At 40.1% G+C, this 12293-nt stretch overlaps 1 protein-coding gene and 1 pseudogene across 1 annotated transcript in view; one reads left to right on the top strand and one right to left on the bottom strand.

Annotated features, from left to right (window-relative positions):
- KCNH7 (potassium voltage-gated channel subfamily H member 7) overlaps window positions 1-8591 on the bottom strand; it is a 638553-nt gene extending 629962 nt beyond the window's left edge. Inside the window, exon 1 of the mRNA XM_053215167.1 lies at window positions 8271-8591. The gene's annotated coding sequence lies outside the window, so the exon portion shown is untranslated. The remainder of the gene's footprint in view (window positions 1-8270) is intronic.
- On the top strand, window positions 1143-1933 carry LOC113595101 (4-hydroxybenzoate polyprenyltransferase, mitochondrial-like; annotated as a pseudogene).
- Window positions 8592-12293: the final 3702 nt, after the last annotated feature.

Here is a 12293-nt window from a genome sequence, read left to right on the forward strand (position 1 = left end):
TTCAGGACTCTTAATCAGTGGTATGAGCCTATCCCCACCACAATGTGAGTGGACTCCACATGGGGAGCTCGGATTTGAAAGTTCATCAAAAAGTAACAAAGCCTTCACTCCCATAGTTGTTAACAAAGGCCAAGTGGGCAACTTGAATTTCTATTTCCATCTAGAATCCCCACTCCTTCCTTATGAAGCAGTGTCAGAAAAAGTTAACTAAACCAGAATTTTAAATAATACCCGAAGTCTCAGAACATAACATAAAAATGTCCAGATTTCAACTGAAAATCACTCCTCATACTGAGAACCAGGGAGATCCCACACTGAATAAAACATAAATAAATATAAAAAAGACAATCAATGGACACCCAGACCAAAATCACAAAAATGTTAGAATTATCTGACATAATGAAACCTGGATGGTGAGTGGAAAGAAAAAACAATCTCAAAAGGTACATACTGTATGATTCCATTTCTATAACATTCTTGAAAATACAGTTATGGGAATGGAGAACAGGTCTATGGTTGACAGGGGTTAAGAAGAGGGTGGGGCAGGAGAGAAGTGGGTATGGCTAACATATGGCAACGTGAGGGATTCTCGTGATGATGAATGTGTTCCGAATCAGTTGAAGGCGTTAAGACAAAAACTGAGGTTTCCCGGAGAAACAGGAATTCTGCCACAAGATTTTAACATAAGAATCCTCCCTGAATTTCCAGTTGCTGGTCCTTACTACAGATTTTAGATTCAAGGCTACATCAACTCCTGTCTGAGCATCCAGATTGCCTACTAGTCAGCCCTCTCCATCACATAAGCCAATTCCTCAGAATAAATCTTTTAATACATCCTATTAGTTCTGTTTCTTGAGTTCTTATTATGTATCTAATAAGATAATAGTGGTGATAGAAAGAGATCATTAAAAGTACTCAATAAGCCAAAGAAGGCAGGGAATGAAGCAAAAAGAACAAAGAACACATAGCTCAGGGACCATACCTCCTAGGTTCCCCGGCAAAGGTTCATGTGGAGTTTGTGGGCATGAGGCAGGCAAGGCTGCTGGCCTCCTGGGGCTGCTCTCTGACTCTGGCAACCACTGCTGCAGGGGGACTGGTGACCCTCAGGCCCAGCAGCTGCTCAGCCTGTGGCTTTGGGGGTCATGGATTTGGTGCCCCACCCTCTACAACCCTACCTGCTCTTCATGCTCTTGGACAAACCCATTGGAATCTGTTCCCGAGTCTGCCATGTATCTGGAGCACAGACTTGGCCTCTGAACTGGGTTGTTTTTCAGATTCATACATGCTCTTTGGCATTGGAACTTCTCTGATGCGTGGAGTAGGCTGTACTATTCACGACATCTGGGACAGTGACTACAATAAAAAGCATAGCTCAGGGAGCAGCATCCCTACTTCTCATTATCTCCTACTCGCTAATAAAATGAATTACATACATCATAAAAAGAATTACATACCGCCCCAAGAATTAGCCTTGGGGATCATTACTTGGATGGTCTACTTTCAAGGGCTCCTGTGATCCAACTGTTTACCTGCATCTTTATTTTCTGAAATTATATGGCCAGTAAAATGTGATACTATCTATGCTCATCAGGACAAAAGAGATGATGTTCTAACTGGTCTGAAGTCCATGGTGCTGTGGCTCTGTAGAAACACCAAGCAGTGGCTCAAGGGCTTTAGTGTCAGGATACTGGAGGCACTGTGACTAGTGGGGCCTGGCCAGTACCAGATCACTTGCTATGACCCCCCTCTGGCCATAGGAGACAATCAGCCTCATCAGATTCACTCTAGACATCCACAAACCTGAGGGCGGTGGAAATAAACTTACCTCCAACAAAGTAATAGGACTAATAGTTTTTTAAGGACTGTCCCTGGGAATTTGTAGAAAGAAAAGAAGACAGACAAAACAAGGAAAAATATAAATAGAAGAATGTAAAATTGGCAAATGAAGTTTACCTAAGAATTTTTTTACTTTTTTTAATGTTTTTTTTTATTTATTTTTTTGAGAGAGAGAGAGAGAAAGAGACAGAGTGTGAGCGAGGGAGGGGCAGAGAGAGAGAGAGAGAGAGAGACACAGAATCCGAAGCAGGCTCCAGGGTCCGAGCTGTCAGCACAGAGCCCGATGCGGGGCTTGAACTCACAAGCTGTGAGATCATGACCTGAGCCGAAGTCAGACACTTAACTGACTGGGCCACCCAGGCGCCCCTACCTAGGAATTTTAAAAACAAATTATAAAACACTCTCAGGTCTTTCTAGCACATGTTTAGATTTGATTAAACTGTCTGTTGCAATATATTAAAAAAATTAAGAATCAGAAGATGAAGATTTAGAGCATTTTACCTGGATTTTAGTCCAACTATTTACTAGCAAAACTCCTTCCCTATCACAGAAAGCAGGGAGTTTTCAGGATTTGAGATGACCTTGAGAATTTAAGCTGATGTATTCTTCTGTTCATTATAATTCTCCTCTGAAATAATGGGGGTTGTATATGTTTTGGCATGTTAGGAAAAAAATGTGTATTAGAATACATATGTAAATCAATGTCTCTCTAGAAAAAATGGGCTTTCTTTTTAAGGGAAAAATAAAAGCGGCTATGGAAAATTAAGGTTTATTGTTTTTAATTGCAACTTTTATTCACTGTCAAAAAACTAATTCAGGAAACTATTCTATATTATATATAGAATTTAAATAAGAAAAAAATTATTTTACCTACTATAAGAAAAAAACACATGACAAAACAGAAAACAAAGAGCAAGATTATAAACTTAAATGCAAGTGTATTGATAATTACCTCAATTGCATATGGCATAAGTGTTCCAATTGTAAAGTAGAGCAGAGTAAGACTCACTTTATGTTGTGTATAACAAATCTACTTTAAATACAAAGATACGTTAAAAGTAAAAGGACAAAAGTGACATATCATGTAAGCACAAATCAAAACAAAGTTGGAATGGCTATAGGAATTATTATATCATGTTTATTTCAGAGAAAAGAATATTATAAACGGTGAATAGCAATGCTTTATAATGTTAAAGGGTCAATTCGTAATTGAATTAGATGAAGGCAGTTAAAAGGTATAAACTTCCAGTTATAAATAAGTCCTGGGGATGTAATGTACAACATGATGACTATTAGTTAACAGTGCTGTGTGGTATATTTGAAAGTTGCTGAGAGTAGATCCTAAAAGTTCTCATCACAAGGAAAATGTTTTCTTTTTAATTTTTTCTTTTGAGAGAGAGAGCGAGAAAGAGAGAGAGAGCATGAGAAGAGGAAGGGCAGAGAGAGAGGGAGACAGGACCCTAAACAGGCTCTGCACTGACAACAGACAGCCCAATGTGGGGCGTAAACACACAAACCATTAGATCATGAGGTGAGCCAAAGATGGACACTTAACCATCTGAGCCACCCAGGTACCCATGTTTTGTCTCGTTTTGTATCTATAGGACATGATGAATGTTAAGTAAGCCCATTGTGATAATCATTTCACAATGTATGCAAGTCAAGTCATTATGCTACATATGCCTTAAATTTATACATTACTGTAGGTCAATTATATCTCAATAAAACTGGGGTAAAAGATACATTTTTCAGGGAAACATAAAATCCTAAATATATATGCATTTAATCATAGGCCTTCGAATGTATAAAGCCAAAACTGACTTCCACAATATCAAGTGCTTTATTACTTACGGGATAGTCCATAAATCTGTATTTTTCTAATCCTACACCAAATGAATGGGAATGGCTGAAGGGGGAGACACTAATAAGGTTCATATTTCTTCTAGCAATATGGATCAACCCAGTGGCTAAACCTGGGTGCACACTTGAGGAAGAAAAGTTTAGGTCAAAATAAAGGGAAAGAATGTAAACTAATGACTGAGTGTAAAGGAGTTAACAAAATAATTATTCATAAAGGAACATGAAACACTGTTTTGGTATCTTGAAAAAGACTTACACAGCAAAAAAATAATTTTCTTTCTTAGTTTTGGGTCAGATGCCTGTAAGGATGATACACTTTTTTCTGCTGATTCTCCATCATTACTAAAAGAAAACACCATGACCTGGGAGATAGCATCATCCAAAATCATTATTGGAATGGCTTATGTCATATGCTTCCATAAAAGAACAGAATAGAAATCCCCATGACATCTAAAGGGAAGAACACTAATATGGTATGTATGTTGTTTGGTTCTCATTGTACAGGCTATATTTACTATTGTGACCCAAACTGGACTATATCTATGTGAATTTCTTTTCATAGGCCAAACCTCATGCACTTCATTCTATATTAAAAATGAAGATCATTGTGTAACTATAAATTTTGATGAACTGTTAAGAAAAGGTAGGACAGAATGTCTTCTGCTACTTTGCTGGCACCTCATAGTGTTTTAAAGAAACTGAAATATGAAATATGGCATTTTTAGTTATAAGGTATGTTTTCCAAATACACATGGACAGTTAGCACACAGTGGGCACTACAAACATGATGGAAAAACACAACCAAATCAAAGAGACCTTTAGGGGAAATAAGAGCAGGCCTAGGGATATTTAGATAAATGGAATTTTCTTTAATTAAGAGAGTTCTTAGAGAAAAAAAAGGTCCTGTAAGAAAAGGTGGCTTGGGGATCATTCAAATTCCATGAAGTAGCCACAAGACTGCAAGCTGTTTGGTCTGATAATAGAGTTTTAACTCAAAAGTTTTTACAAAATAGAACAAAGTTAAGACAACATGCCCATGCGTAACAGTGAGAAAAAGCTTTGTATCATCACACAAACAGGAGTTTTAAATGTATTACTTCGAACAGAGGCGAACACAAGCAATCCTGTTGACCTGGTATACAACTGCCAGAGCACAAGCAGTCTATTTATGGAAAATATATGGATCCCCTTATTAATAGAAGTTTCCAAATGGGAAGTATATTTTATATCAGTCTTCTTAACATCTCTGGAATCATCACAGATCAGAATAAGACAGCCCAATTGTACAATTGACAAACATTAAATTTTACATGAATACTCCCAAGAGATAGATAAAAGCCTTTCTTAAGAGCCTCCTTCCATTTGAAACTCATCTTGTTTTGATTCTGTGTGATGAGGAACTTATCTTCACACAGAATACCTAGAACTTTATATCTCACTGACCCACGGCCTTTGGTTAATAATTGTACATAATATTTGGCACATAGGAAATGGTTACTTCTGTTGGAAAGTAGCAATAAATCCTACAGTCATAATTTCTTATTTGTTTTATATATTTTTAATATTCATAATAATGTTGCAATTTGATACAACAGTCAGATGACTGGTAAAGTCAATTTGGTAGATGACATAAGACTTATGAAAATACAGATAGTTGATCAACTGTACTGGGAAACTGAGTTAAAGTCTGCTTAGGATGTGATATAATCTCAGTGGAGAATTATGGGCCTGAATAGGACTTAGATCTCATTAATAATGAATTAGTTATCTATTAAAAGCTATAATCCTAAGCTTATAATAAAGTTCAAATTGCAATGGACAAAGGTTGTAAGAAAATAGCTAAGTTGGTGCAAAAACCTGACAAAATTTTCACAGGAATTATGTGTTATTTGGTTGTTGTCTTATATCGATAATTACACTTCACTGGTATAAGGTGGATTCATTTTATCTGGTTTGGATTTCTCTCATGCTTATCTCAAGAGCTACTGACCCTTGGTGAATGCTATGGAAATTATTGAAAGATAAATAGTATTCTATAACCATGCGCTGGTGAGTTGTTTCAGAGTAGGATTTAATACCCTGAAAGCATTGTTTAGAAATACTAATTGGATTTATAATTTGCACCTGGTTTCCATAAATGGTAATGGGGCTCCAACAGTTAAGGCTAGTCACACAGCTACAGAATATGGCCTGTAAAATCAGCATACTTTAAAGACCTTCGCCATCATAGATCTTGGCTTTTCCTGGTACTAACATGCCTCGCCTGTAAGCAGTTGATGATGGTATGAGACCTTAAATAATAAATTTGTTTTGCAAGTAAAAACTATTTGAGACATATGAGCCCTTGTCACAATTGAACAATTAAGTTGATTAATGTGTAATTAACTCTTTTTTATATACTACTATCATTTTCTCAAAGATTAATAGAAAAATATAAAGATCCAAATGAATTGGAACAACACTATCAACTTTGCCAAATTGACATTTATAAACCCTATTTCATGCTGGGTGAACAAGTATTCTTTTGTAGCATACACAGAACATTCATCGAAACAGACCATATTCTGGTTCATAAACAAATCAAAATAAATTTGAGAGGACTGAGTTCATACAAAACGTTATCTGAACACAACAGAAGTAAACTTAAAGAAAGATATCTGGAAAATTCCCAAATATTTGGAAATTAAACCATACACTTTGAAAGAACTCATAGTTAAAAGAAAAATCATAAAGCAAATTATAAACTATTTTGAATTGAATGAAAAAATCCACATAATAGGATATGAAGTACATAGCTAAAGCATTGCTTGCAGGGAATTTTACAGCATTGAATTAAATAATCATTAAAGGAAAGAAGAAACATTTCAAAGCAGTATTTAAGTTTTATCTTAAAAAACTAGAAAAATAAAAATCAAACTAAATCCAAAGTAACTAGAGGTAAGGAAATACTAGTGATATGAGCAGAAGTCAATGAACTATAAAATGAAGTAGAAAACCAAAAAAAGTAGAGAAAATCAATAAATTAAAAAGCTGGTTCTTTTAAAAATATAACAGTCGATAAAATAAATTGATCAAAAAATACAAATCACCAATATCAGGACTGAAATTAGGGACTTTACCACACATATTAACTGATGTCTATGTCTTAATCCTCTAAACCCATGAAGATGTCACCTTATAAGGCAAAAGGGACTTTGCTGATGTTATTAAGGGTCTTTATTTTCCAGGCGAAGACAATGTAATTTCCAGAGTCCTTATAAGAGGAAGGCAGAAGATTCAGAGTGAGAGATGGCAATGTGATGACAGAAGCAGAATCAGTAAACTAGATTTGACAGGGCTCTACTTCTGGCTTAGAAGACAGAAGAAATGGCTTTGAGCAAGGAATCCAAAGAACCTCTAGAATCTGGAAAAAGTAAGGAAAGGATTCTACCTTAGATCAGAAGGTACTGGCATTGCCAATGCCTTGACTTTAGCCCAGTGACACTGACTTTATACTTCTGACCTCCAGAACAAACTTGCTAAGCTACTAAATTTCTTTTCATATGTTACAGCACTAATAGGAAACGAACGCAGTAGCCTCTTCGACAAATGGTGCTGAATTGGATAACCACATGTAAAAAATAAACCTCATATCTTGTCCTACACCATTATAAATATTGGATGAAAATTAATAATATACCTAAATGTAAGAGCTAAAGATATACTTCTAGGAGGGAAAAAAAAATCTTAGGAGAAAATTGGATTAGGCAAATATTTCTTAGAATACAAAATCATGAACAATACCAAAGATAAATTGGGCTTCATCCGAATTGAATTATTTTGCTCTTTAAAACACACTGTTTAAAAAAAAACGAAACGGCCATCCACAGATTTGTAGAAGATATTTACAAAACATATCTCATAAATAACTTGGATGTCCATACCACATATTAAGACCAACTAACTGGGGCGCCTGGGTGGCTCAGTCGGTTGAGCGTCCGACTTCAGCTCAGGTCACGATCTCACAGTCCGGGAGTTCGAGCCCCGCGTCGGGCTCTGGGCTGATGGCTCAGAGCCTGGAGCCTGCTTCCGATTCTGTGTCTCCCTCTCTCTCTGCCCCTCCCCCGTTCATGGTCTGTCTCTCTCTGTCTCAAAAATAAATAAAACATTAAAAATTAAAAAAAAAAAAGACCAACTAACTTAAAACACGTATCAACAGGCAAAATCGTTTAACAGGTGCTTCACCAAAGAAGTAAGAAGTATAAATAGCAAATAATCCCAGGAAACAACGTTCAAGATCACGTGGTTGGAGAAACACACGACAAAAACATGAGGCAGCACCTCCCGGTTGTGGCAATTGATAAAACAAACCCAAAGCCACCTACGCAGGCGCACACACGCACCAACACACAAAAGTGGCAGGGCCAAGTATCAGTGACAAGGCAGAGCAACGGCAGCTCTCACACACCATTGATGGGGCTCGCCGGTTCCCAAACTGGCCCCCGTGGTACACAGCGGGCAGGATGAGAGGGAAGAAAGAGGCAGGCCGTCCCAGATTGGAGGAGGCCGGCTGAACAAAAAAGGAGCTTACTTACGAGGCTTGTGGAGGACCGCGGCAGCAAGACGAGTGGATCTCCGCGCCCGCCGCCAGAATCTTGAAAGTTTATACAGAGGCCTTAACTGGGTTGAGCAACGTATCCAATCCAGATGGTCTCAGCAACACCTTAGTCTCTCAGGGATGCGTCCTTGGAACAGCTCTTTATGTAGAAATGGTGGGTGGGCGGAACATTCCAAAGATGGAGGAGTGAGGTAGGGTGGGGCGTGAGGAGCTTCCAGGTGCCCGGATCCAGCTCGTGGGTCAATTTGCGGTCGTGTCCTTTCAGTGACCTCCTCCAACACTACACCACTGTGACCGCCTCTTGGCAATCTCACAGATCTCCTTCTTCACAAATGTGCCTTGTGCGAGCAGTCAGCAAGGGATTTCCTTAGCGCCAAGGTGGCTCGTTTGGTGCCTGTCTGGCTCCATTGGAGGCAGACACCACAGCAGGAATATAGGCGTATGCAAGGGAAAACACAGATTAAGATAATGATTCTCAAAATAAGTAACATTTTTTTCCCCCACCAAGAGCCCCATGATATGAACCATTGAGTTATTATGTCCCCTAGGCTGGTGGTCGGATGCCTCAAGGTGGTGTCACTTGTGTCTCATGTGATTTAATAAAGTTGATAAATTAGCAGACTCATCAGTATGAGCACACAGAATTCTGCTGGGATAATGGCACAGGTGCCTCCTAGCAAGGCAGTAATAATATTCGATTCTATTTTGGGAGACAGCTTTTCTCGTTAGAAAGATTTCAGTGTTCAGAAAAGAGAGGCTTTTCCGTCTGTCCTCCTGGGTGAATTTAGTAAGCATTTCCATGTATTCTATAATGTCCACCAGACCAATGGAGGGAACAAAGATGGTGGTCGAATGATCTATCAATGGAAAACAGAATGTTCCCACCTGGCCTTAAGGAGAGGGAGGCTGGCAGCTTTAGAAATCTGACCTGCATGTTCATACCATATATGCTGACTGAGGGAGGCAGCGCTGTCAGGCATGATGCGATGGACTGAGGTCGGATATGCCAGACTAGAACCTCCATGTTCTCCCCTCTTTCAGTGCTGCATGTTCCATTCCAGATACAGTGTTTTGTAGCAGGACAATAGGATTCCAGTGAAAGTGGGGTAGGTCCCCCCTCACCCAGAGGTGTAAAGTTACTCGCCCACCTGGGTGGGGACATCCTGTTGCAAATTCCAATAGACAATGCCTTTTCCGGGTGTGATGGGACTTGGCATTCTCAGCATGTTGATCCGCAATGAGAGTGGGCACAGTGGCTGTTTCCCATGACTTCCATACCTTTATGGCGTTAGGTGCCTCAGCAGGGCCAAGCTCACATATGAGACCATAGGCTCTACTGGTTGATCACTGAAATGTATTAAAGCCTGGAATGGTACCTTAGTATACCCAACCTAGGTGGTGTTATCTGTTAGTAATTTGATCTACTGCTTTAATATTCCATTCTTCCTTTCTACCAACTCTGCTGCTTGCGGGCTATAATAGAGATGGAACCTCCACTCAGTGTCATGTACTTTTGTCTAGTATTGTACATCATGACCTTTGAAATGGGAGTTCCAGTCCCTGTCTATTCAATGAGGGTGTGTGTATCTAGTACTCAGCTTCTCTAATCCTCTAATGGTGGCAGCCTGGTTTGTGCAGTAACAGAGGAAAGCTTGGGTTAGGCCAGGTGCAGTGGTCACACAAACCAGGGCATACTTGGAACACTCATTTGATGGAGGGTGCTAGTATAACCAATTTGCCAGTCTCTCACAGGTTGAGAACTTGGATGGATGGTCCCCGACTCCTTTGGCAGTTGCCTTGGCTGTTTAGAACACACAGCACATGCTATTATTGCACTAACCAGGTCACTGTATTTCAAGGGCAATCCAGCATTCTTGGCAATACACCTTCCCCCGAGTGCTACAGTGGTCACTCTCTCTTTGCACCCAATCTGCTGTATCTACTGAAGGATCAGCTGCTGGCACCCAATGGCTGCTGGCACCCAGTGCCTTATGAACTGGGACATGGAAAGCAGTGAGGACTACTACAGGCTTTTGCTGGTGAACTAAAATGCTTTTCGACATTTCTTGGCCTCAAAATGCTCATTCGTGATCATCCATGCCCCAACTTCCCATTATCCATGCCATAGGGTTAATCCCTTTAGAACAACTCAACTGTCCCTGCAGACGGTTAAGTGGCTAGGGTTCCTAAGTGATCACAAGTTAAACCACGGAGTTTGGCCCACGGGCTTCTCGGTTCACTTGTGTTTCCCTCTGGCTGAGGTCAGAATTGGGCTGAATAGTGATTGTAGTGCCTGTCAATCTGCTCCCTAGTAGTGCCTTTCTTCTGCTCCCTATCTACAGGCCTCAGGAAGGGGAGTGGCCATTTGGAGGATCTACATACCCTCTGGGGCCTAGAAGCACTCACATTTGTAGGGACAGTGAACTGTCAGACAAGGTGCTCCTCTGCTGCAAATAGGGATCCATTTAGTCAAAGTGAGAATTGGAGCCACCACAGAAATGGGGCAGTGGAACATATTCTCAACCCTGCCCTTGATAGAAAGAGAAGTGGGGTTTTGTTGTTGTTGTTATTGTTTTAACCATGAAATGCTCTTCTTTTACGAGAGGCTCTACTTGGAGGAGTGCTGTGTATACTACCAGAAACTGTTGTTCTGCGGGTATATATGGAGTCACTGTTCCCTTTCAGAGCTAGGGACAAAATTCCATCAATACTTTCCCCTTCTGTTTTCTTCGCTACAGTGCCCAACCCATATCTTCTGGAGTCACGGATATACCTAAGTCAAATGGTAGCCCTGCTTGGAAAATGCCTAGTTTTAATCAGCTTTACTAACATTTTTGTTTTTTCAGAGGTGGCTTTCTGCTCTGATCCCCAGTCCCACATGTATAAGGAACACAGGTGGTATAAGGAACAGAGGCACTCTGCCAGGTGGGCAATTACAATCCTCTAAAAGCCCCAAAACCCTACAAAGGCTTACATCTCTTTCTTTTTCTTAAGGTTGGATAGGCTTGCACTTTATCAATCACAGCTTCTATGAGAATGCACATATTATGTGGGTTTTTTAAAATTTATTATTTTGGGAAACAGTGCAAGCAAGGGAGGGGCAGAGAGGGGGGCAGAGGACCTGAAGTGGGCTCTGCACTGACAGGTTGACAGCAGTGAGCCTGATGTGGGACTCGAACGCACGAACCATGAGATCATGACCTCGGATGCTCAGTCGACTGAACCACCCAGGCTGCCCAAGGAGAATGCATGTCTTACCTGACCAAATGACTCCTAAAAAGTTTGTAGCAGTGCCTGGGCCTTGAATATTCTGTAGATTCACCATCCACCCTGTCCCATGCAGATGTTCTAGGAAAGCCTGTAGAGTGCCCTGCAGCAGAGACAAGTCTTCGCATGTTAACATTGTATCATCAATGTAATGGGCCCATTTTACTGATGTGAGGAAGGAGACCAGTGACAGATCTTAAGCTACCGTTGCTTGATGTATTGTGGGGCTATGCAGGTAACCTTGAGTAAGCACTTGAAATGTCCTTTGCTGCCCGCCTATGTGAAGGCAAAATGATCTTGTGACTCAGTGGCTAGAGTTATACTGAAAAATGCATTTGTGTACTACAGCATGGTATATACCTAGGACTGTGGCCAAGTTATCTAAGATGGTGGCAGGGTTGGGCACAGCCACAAGGATGGCAGCACTACCTTATTCAATTCTGAGTAGTACACAGTCATCTACCAGGAGCCATCTAGCTTTTTTTATTGGCCATACCAGGCTGTTGAAAACACAGCCTGGGCAGGGTGTACAATACCCACTTGTTGCAGGTCTTGGATAGTTTCTCCTATTTCTTTATGCTCCCTAGACAATTTATATAATTCAACAGTTACCATTCTGTGGAGGCAATATGCTTACTGATTCCCAATTGGCTTTTCCCCTTATCTCTGGTTTTATTACTGTAACCTGGAGGTGGAATTCATTGCTAGAGGTTTCCAAAATTTTATCTTGTAG

The sequence above is a fragment of the Acinonyx jubatus genome, chromosome C1, assembly GCF_027475565.1.
Source record: "Acinonyx jubatus isolate Ajub_Pintada_27869175 chromosome C1, VMU_Ajub_asm_v1.0, whole genome shotgun sequence".
In the NCBI taxonomy this organism is placed as follows: Eukaryota; Metazoa; Chordata; class Mammalia; order Carnivora; family Felidae; genus Acinonyx; species Acinonyx jubatus.